We start from the raw sequence: 9,673 nt of genomic DNA, 5'->3' as shown, positions 1-9,673 counted from the left end.
GCAGATTCGACTATAGAAGCCGAGTACATAGCTGCATCGGATGCAGCTAAGGAAGCTGTTTGGATCAGGAAATTCGTGGGAGACCTGGGCGTCATTCCTAGTATTGCAGATCTCATTGAGCTGTACTGTGACAACAATGGTGCGATTGCGCAAGCTAAGGAACCCCGGTCACACCAGAGATCCAAACACATACTCAGGCGATTTCACTTGATCAGAGAAATCATCGACAGAGGAGACGTGAAGATAAGCAAAGTGTCGACAGATGATAATATTGCCGACCCATTGACGAAGCCTCTCCCTTCGTCAAAGCATGATGGTCATGTTAAGGGTATGGGGATTAGATGCTTGTAGGATAGATCATAGAGCATAGTGGGAGATTGTTGGTTGTAATGCTCTAGGATGATCCATGATATGACATTTTACTTTGTATTGATTCATTGATTTATGAATGCATTATTTTTCCATTATACGATTAGCATGTTTGTTGTATTTCGGTATCCTTGACGTTGGAGCGGGAGGAACCCTCTCCGACGCTGGTAGAACGAGTAATCATGGGACAACCCAGTGATCCCTTACTATCGCGGTACCGAGATCGAATCAAGGAGTATAGTTCTAAGGGCTACCGCATTGACGAGAAAGGAGCACTGCACTTGGGAAACCGGCTATGTGTGCCAGAGGACATTGCGTTGAGACAGCAGATATTAGCTGAGGCACATCAGACGAGGCTAGCAATACATCCAGGGGCAAGTAAGATGTATCAGGGTCTACGCCGATGGTACACGTGGCCAAGGATTAAGAGAGGCGTTGCCGATTATGTAGCCAGATGTCTCACTTGCCAACAGGTGAAAGCAGAACGACAGATGCCGGTAGGAAAATTACAGCCGTTGGAGATACCGCAATGGATGTGGGATTCGATCGCCATGGACTTTGTAGTCGGATTACCACTTACACCGATGAAGAAGAACGCTATTTGGGTAGACATGGATCGACTAACCAAATATGCTCACTTCCTCCCTATACGCCGAGAGTATCCGATTGAAAGGTTGGCACGGATCTACATTGATGAGATTGTGAGACTACATGGGGTGCTGAGTGAGATCATTTCGGACCGAGACGCTCGGTTTACGTTACGCCTATGGAAGGCAATACAAGGCGCGTTGGGGACGAAGCTGAAGATGAGTACGGCATATCATCCTCAGACAGATGGACGGTCGGAACGGACGATACAGACTTTGGAGGATATGCTTCGCGCATGTTTATTAGAATGGGGAACCTCGTGGGATCAGTACATGACGTTGTGCGAGTTTGCGTAGAACAACAGTCACCATGCGAGTATTGGAGTACCACCGTATGAGGCATTATATGGGAGGCCGTGCAAGACACCCTTGTGTTGGATAGAGATTGGGGAGAGACGGGAATTCGGGCCTGAGATTGTGGAAGAGACTATGGAAGTGATTCGAAAAATTCGAGTCAACCTGAAAACAGCACAGGATCGACAAAAATCATATGCCGACCAGAGAAGACGGGACTTCACCCTTGAAGTTGGAGATCAAGCATTCCTTCGAGTTCAGGCCATGCGAGGACACGCTAGGTTTGGACGGGGCGGCAACCTATCCGGTGATTGGGAAGGTAGGCGCAGTAGCATATCGACTCGGGTTGCCTTCAGAGCTAGGCAATATCAACGATGTATTCCATGTGTCGATGCTACAGAGATACGTAGCAAATCCTTCCCATGTGCTACAACCTCAGGAGTTAGAATTCACGAATGCTACAGATAATGGACCGAAAGGTTAAGAAGCTGAGGACGAAGGAGGTGCCATTGGTGAAGGTATTGTGGAGAAGCCAAGGGGTCTCAGACATGACTTGGGAATCCGAAGAAGAGATGCATAGCAACTATCTCTATCTTTTCACTTGATGTTGTACAACTCTTGTGTATGACGATGGTGTTGGTTGTAATGCTCTAGGATGATCCATGATATGACATTTTACTTTGTATTGATTCATTAATTTATGAATGCATTATTTTTCCGTTATACGATTAGCATGTTTGTTGTATTTCGGTATCCTTGAATCATTATAGAATGATTCTAAACACCCTGGTCAGTTATCATTGTGGGAACAATGATGAATTAAGACTAGCATGAGGTGTGATCGATGCATTGGATGCATATCACAATCATGGGTACTCGTTGTGAACGAGTGACTAGTTGACCAGCATGAGATTGTCTTCTACTACAAAAGCTGAGTATATTGCAGCGTCGGACGCAGCAAATGAAGCTGTTTGGATCAGAAAGTTTGTTGGAGACTTGGGTGTCATTCCTAGTGCCGATAGTCCCATTGCTCTGTATTGTGACAACAATGGAGCGATCGCACAAGCGAAAGAACCCAGATCCCATCAACGATCCAAACACATACTCAGACGATTTCACCTTATCAGGGAGATTATAGACAGAGGAGACGTGCACATTTGCAGAGTGTCGACAGATAACAACATTGCCGATCCGTTGACATTACCACGACCGGGAATGTTGTACGAAGTATATACTGACGCGTCTAAGCGCAGACTCGGTTGCGTGCTGATGCAGGAAGAACACGTGATCGCTTACGCGTCGAGGCAGCTAAAGAAACACGAGGAGAACTACCCAACACATGATATGGAGTTAGCGGCGGTAGTTCACGTGCTGAAAATCTGGAGATCGTATCTGTACGGGGAGAAAGTTAAGCTCAACACGAATCACAAGAGCTTGACTTATGTAATATCTCAGAAGGATTTGAATCTGAGACAGCGAAGATTGTTGGAACTGATTGCAGATTACGACCTGGAGATAGCCTACCATCCGGGGAAGGCTAACGTAGTGGCCGACGCTCTTAGCCGGAAGAAGATCTTAGCGGCCATACGTGTTGTCACCTCATCTCGCAGCAACGCCGCTGAGTTGACCGCGATGTTGGGACATCTCTCATTGACAGCAGAGGAGTCGACACCGACTCTGATAGAACGCGTGATCAGGGGACAGCGCGGAGATCCATTACTCGCCCGATACATAGATCACATGGAGGAATATAGCCTGAAGGGCTACCGCATCGACGAGCAGGGCGCGTTGAGACTTGGGAACCGACTATGTGTGCCCGATGATCTAGAGCTGAGACAGGAGATTTTGTCAGACGCTCATCAGTCGAGGTTGGCGATACATCTGGGGGCGAGCAAGATGTATCAGGGTCTACGACAGTGGTATACTTGGCCAAGGGTCAAGAGGGATGTGGCGGACTACGTAGCGAGATGCCTCACTTGCCAGCAGGTGAAGGCAGAGCGACAGATGCCTGGAGGGAAGCTACAACCACTAGAGATACCCGAATGGAAGTGGGATTCGATCGCCATGGACTTCGTGGTCGGATTACGGCTCACGCCCAGCAAGAAGAACGCCATTTGGGTAGTCGTGGACCGACTAACCAAATCCGTTCATTTCATCCCCATCCGGCAGGAGTATCCGATTGAGCGGTTGGCGCAGATTTACATCGATGAGATCGTGCGTCTGCATGGGGTTGCGAACGAGATCATCTCAGACCGAGACACCCGATTCACATCACGTCTATGGAAGGCGATACAGGAAGCTCTGGGGACGAAGCTCAAGATGAGTACGTCATACCATCCCCAAACAGACGGCAATCGGAGCGGACGATACAGACTCTAGAGGACATGCTCAAAGCTTGTATTATGGAGTGGGGAGCTCCGTGGTGTTGGTTTAGTGCTCTATGATGTACTACTGTTTATGAGCTTTGTTCAGATACATTCGATGTATTGTTTTATGAGAGTATTTTATTCATTACATGTTCTTGCATACTGGATCTGTTATGAAATCCATGTATCATTATGAATGATACTAAACTCCCTAGTCTTGTGTCGTTATGGGAATAACGACATAATAAGACTAGTATGATGTGTGATTGATGATCATAGCGTTGATCATAGGTATTGGATACAATCACAGTAATAGGTATTCGTTGATCATAGGTATGAGATTGTCACATGGACTAGCGTCATGACTTGAATCTCATATGGCGGTTCCATGATTGGATCCTAAGACCTGAGATATCTACGGATCCAACATGAGGAGTTGCGTGCTTTGATTACGTCAAACGTCCTGCGTAACAGGAGGACTATAAAGGCGTGTATCAGGTACGAAACGAATCATGTACTGGATTGTAGATAGTCAAGACGGGATTGGTACCTCTCGTAAAAGAGAGAGATATCGCTGGGCCCCTCGTGTGAGCGAGACTGTAGAAATGTGTAGCCGCACTATAGACGAACGTCGTCTATTTCAGACAGTCGAACTCAGTGAACGAGAAAGCAGTCGAATCAGATAAGGTGGCTTGTCCATGTCTTATGTTTGACATATGATATCGTGATACAAAAAGATCATCAACCGGAATCATCTCTGGCGTTCGTAAAGATCACGAACAAACTCTATTCGAGATAGGTAGTCATAGTGTCTTGCTAGAGACCGCCTATGACTTGTTTATCCGGAATAGAGATTTCGGACTATACTGCTATATCGAATGAGCCTACAGGGTCACACACGTAGGGAAGGACGGTCCGCACTAAACGTGGACCGTCCGTTCTGCCTTGCTGGAATGGACGGTCCACGTACAATTCCGGACCGTCCGTTCCAGGTTCCGGTTTTCCGAAAATTAAACCGAAATTAGGGTTAAATCACTTTATAAGAAGGAGATTAAAACCCTAATTCGAGTGAGACTTTTTGGTGCCTACTTTCAGAGGTTTAAGAGAGTTTTTGGAGATCCAAAAACGAGTTCTAAGTCTCGGTATTCCTCGGTGCAAATATCGAATAGAGATTCGAGTCCTAGCAGACAAGTTCCAAGCGTTGGAATCCATCCCGAAGTGTGGATACGTGTAGAGGGCGAGGTATTCTTCCTGCCTTTCGTGATCAGACGTGTTCTTCGATTGATACAGGCCTCGAATCGATTGAGGTAAGCGTTCTAACGTTTCTACGATTCATTAGCAGCATGGTTCTAGGGTTTATTAATTTTTTGTTTTATATCCGCTGCGCAAACCCTAGAATAGATCTCTTAGGAATAGGATTCGCTCTAGAGATCCCAGGAAACCCAACACGTGGGATCGATACTTGACGTTGTGCGAGTTTGCGTACAACAACAGCCATCACACGAGCATCGGAGTGTCTCCATATGAGGCCTTGTACGGGAGACCGTGCAAGACTCCGTTGTGCTGGACCGAGATTGGGGAGCGTCGCGAGTTTGGACCGGAGATTGTAGAGGAGACTACGGAAGTGATACGGAGGATTCACGCTCATCTGAAGACGACGCAGGACCGACAGAAGTCATATGCCGATCAGCGACGTCGAGACTTCGAGCTAGAGGTCGGGGATTATGCCTTTCTCCGAGTACAGGCGATGCGAGGTCATGCGAGGTTCGGGCAGAGCGGGAAGCTGAAGCCGCGCTACATTGGACCGTACCCCATAATCGCGAGAGTGGGAGCTGTTGCATACCTTCTTGGATTGCCGCCAGAACTGGGCAACATCCATGACGTGTTCCACGTGTCGATGCTACGGAGGTACGTGGCGGATCCCTCTCACGTTCTACAGCCCCAGGAGTTGGAGTTCACGGAGACTACACGTTTTCGCAACGAGCCGCTGCAGATCGTGGACCGGAAGATCAAGAAGCTGAGGACGAAGAAAGTGCCACTCGTGAAAGTCTTTTGGCGAAGCCAAGGGGTCGCAGACATGACCTGGGAACCTGAGGCGGAGATGCGTAGTAATTATCCTCACTTGTTCAATTGAGCCTTGTACGGACTACCATGTATGGTACTTTGGGTTGTATCAAATATCGATATTATGGTGAGGTGATCATGTTTAAAAAGGACATCAAATATGAAAAGTCTTGAGTATGTCACGCATCTTGAATTCAGAACGAATTCTTTTAAGGGGAGAGGATTTGTAATTCTCCGAAACCCATTATCGATAATTGATTATTTTGGATGAATAATTAATTAGGTGAAAAAAAAAAGAAATGTGGACTTGGTCAGCCGGACCAAGGCTGGTCAGGGGCTGATCAAGACAACTCAGACAGACTGGGCTTCGGTGGACGGACCAAGATGAAGAAAAGGAGGAATGTGGACTTGGTCAGCCGGACCAAGGTTGGTCAGGGGCTGACCAGGACCAATCAGACGGACCAAACGGGGACGAACGGACCAAAAGGGTGCGGGAAGTGAGTTGGGCAGTCCCGGTCCGGCGGACCAGAATCTTGGTCAGGCGGACCGGAGAAAACAACCTTCCCCACATGTGTCGGCAGCAACTTTGACCCGATTTTTCCGGAAACAAATGAGCCCCTCGCATGGAAAACTTGACGAGCCGCCATTCCTAGGAGTCCCACCTATCCCCTAGAGCTGTCTCCTTGCTCTGAAGCTGTTGGGTTCCCTTCGAGTTCCTAGCATGCGATCTCATCGATCTAGGGTTTGGATTCTAGGTTTCACGCAGCAAAAGGAAAGATCTAAATCTAGCCAAACGTCACACAAAAACCAATTGTGCAATACCCCGAACAATCGTGTATATCGTCGTGGGATTCGAATACTTACCTCGTTCTTTCAAGATCTGGAAGTATCAATCGATCCAGGGCCTGTTTTAATCACCAAGAGTTGAAAGCACAACTCCTCTACACGTATCCACACCGGCGGGATGAATTCCAACACTTTGGAACGTATCTGCTAGGATTTGTGTAGAGAAAACGATGTCCTTGACTTGGAATCGATATTCCAATCACTAGAACTTAAGAGAAAGCTTCTCCAAAGCTCTAGGAAGTGTCTAGGACATCTAAGGTTCGTTCTTAGGGTTTATGGCGGCTCACCATGTTAATTAGAATTGCCCAAAACCCTTAAAACGCGAAAACCGGAAACTGTTACGTAAGTCGGACCGTCCGTTCCAGGTATGGAACGGACGGTCTGACTTTCTACGCGGAACGTACGGTCTGACTTTCTAGGCGGAACGGACGGTCCGTAATCCAACGTAAAACGGACGGTCTGTACGCCTGGACCGTCCATTCCAGGTTTGGAACGGACGGTCTGGCACTTGCGGAACGGTTAGTCCGTTCCTCAGCAGAACGAACGGACCAACATGGCTGGACCGTCCGTTCCAGGTCTGGAACGGACGGTCTGGCCGTCTGGAACCCTTCCAACTCGTTCCGTGGTTCCTTTCTCGCGTCGTTCTCTTCACGTGTGATCCATCCCTAATGGTGTGTGACCCTGTAGGCCCATTCGAAGTGACAGTGGCTTCGGAAACCCTTTCCCGAACCACAAGTCATGGTTAGCCTCTAGCAAGACGCCATGACCACCCACCTAGAATAGAGTTAGAGGTGATCTAACAAAGCCAACAATAGTTCGAGTTCTGATCCTTTGTCTCGCGATGTTGTATGTTGAACAAGGGCATGGTATGAGCTACCCTTCAAGTTCAACCGCTTACTCGTCTAGGCACACCGACTGATAAAATAGATGTACATTCATCTATAGCGTGGCCACGCATTTTCACAGTCCGATTTCCACGAGGGGCCCAACGACAACTCTCATGCGTAGGAGGTGACAAGTCCCGTATTGCATGTCTACTATCTGCATATGATTCCTGAACATATCTGAGCAAAGCCGTTATGATCATCCGGTTAAAGACGACATTTGACGCAGTCAAGACTCGTCACTCCTAATATCAGATACTCTAAACATCTTAGGTCTGAGGATCCAAGAACGAACCGCTGTATGAGATTCAAGTCATGACTCATGTCCATGTGACAATCTCATGCGGGTCATCCAGTAACTCGTTCCAAACGAGAACCCATGATTGTGATTTGCATCCAATGCATATGATCATAATCATCTATCACACATCATGCTGGTCTTAATTCATCATTGTTCCCACAATGATAACTGACCAGGGAGTTTAGAATCATATGCAATGATTCAAGGATATTTACCGTAATATAACAAACATGCTAATCATATAACGGAAAAAGTAATGCATTCATAAACCAATGAATCAATACATAGTCAAAATATCATATCACGGATCATCGTAGAGCATTACAACCAACAATCTCCCACTATGCTCTATGATCTATCCTACAAGCATCTAATCCCCATAACCACAACATGACCATCATGCTTTGACGGAGGGAGAGGCTTCGTCAGCGGGTCGGCAATATTATCATTTGTCGAAACTCTGCTTATCTTCACGTCTCCTCTGTCGATGATTTCCCTAATCAAGTGAAATCGCCTGAGTATGTGTTTGGATCTCTGGTGTGACCGGGGTTCCTTAGCTTGCGCAATCGCACCATTGTTGTCACAATACAACTCAATGGGATCTGCAATGCTAGGAATGACCCCCAGGTCTCCCACAAATTTCCTGATCTTAGTTGCATCCGATGCTGCTATGTACTCGGCTTCTGTAGTCGAATCTGCCACGGTTGGCTGTTTGGAACTCTTCCAACTAATAGCCCCACCGTTTAGGCAGAAAACGTAACCTGACTGCGATCTGAAGTCATCTCTGTCGGTTTGGAAACTAGCATCGGTATAACCACTTATAGCGAGCTCGTCTTCCAATCCGCCATACACCAAGAACAAATCCTTAGTCCTTCTCAAGTACTTAAGGATGTTCTTGACCGCAATCCAGTGAGCCTCACCTGGTGTAGACTGATATCTACTAGTCATACTCAATGCATATGATACATCCGGACGAGTACATAATATGGCGTACATGATGGATCCAATTGCCGATGCATATGGTATCCTACTCATGCGCTCTTGCTCATCCTGTGTCTTTGGACACTGAGTCTTGCTAGGAGCCACGTCATGTCCCATTGGCAAGGTACCCCTCTTGGAGTCTTGCATCTTGAACCGATTCAAGACCTTGTCAATGTATGTACTCTGACTTAGACCAAGAAGCCTTCTCGATCTATCTCTATAGATCTTGATTCCTAGAATGTAGGCGGCTTCTCCTAAGTCCTTCATCGAAAAGACCGATCCTAGCCAGGATTTTACTCCTTGCAAGGTAGGAATGTCATTTCCGATGAGCAATATATCATCCACATAAAGTACAAGGAAGACGATTTGTACCTCTCGTGAAAGAGAGAGATATCGCTGGGCCCCTCGTGTGAGCGAGACTGTAGAAATGTGTGGCCGCACTATAGACGAACGTCGTCTATTTCAGACAGTCGAACTAAGTGAACGAGAAAGCAGTCGAATCATATAAGGTGGCTTGTCCATGCCTTATGTTCGACATATGATATCACGATACAAAAGGATCATCAACCGGAATCATCTATGGCGTTCGTAAAGATCACAAACAAACTCTATTCGAGATAGGTAGTCATAGTGTCTTGCTAGAGACCGCCTATGACTTGTATATCCGAAATAGAGATTTCGGGTTATACTGCTATGTCGAATGAGCCTACAGGGTCACACACGCAGGGAAAGACAAATGCACGAGAGAAAACGACGGAAAACCGAGTCGGACGGGTCGAGACCCGACGGTCCGGATGCGTGGTCCGTCTGTTCTGGGTAGCAGAACGGACGGTCCACGACAACACGCAGACCGTCCGTTCTATGATGATAGAACGGACGGTCCGCACTAAACGTAGACCGTCCGTTCTGCCTTACTGGAAC

Source organism: Tarenaya hassleriana, unplaced genomic scaffold (assembly GCF_000463585.1).
Source record: "Tarenaya hassleriana unplaced genomic scaffold, ASM46358v1 Cleome303, whole genome shotgun sequence".
Lineage (NCBI taxonomy): Eukaryota > Viridiplantae > Streptophyta > Magnoliopsida > Brassicales > Cleomaceae > Tarenaya > Tarenaya hassleriana.
Note: the sequence above shows the minus strand (reverse complement) of the source record.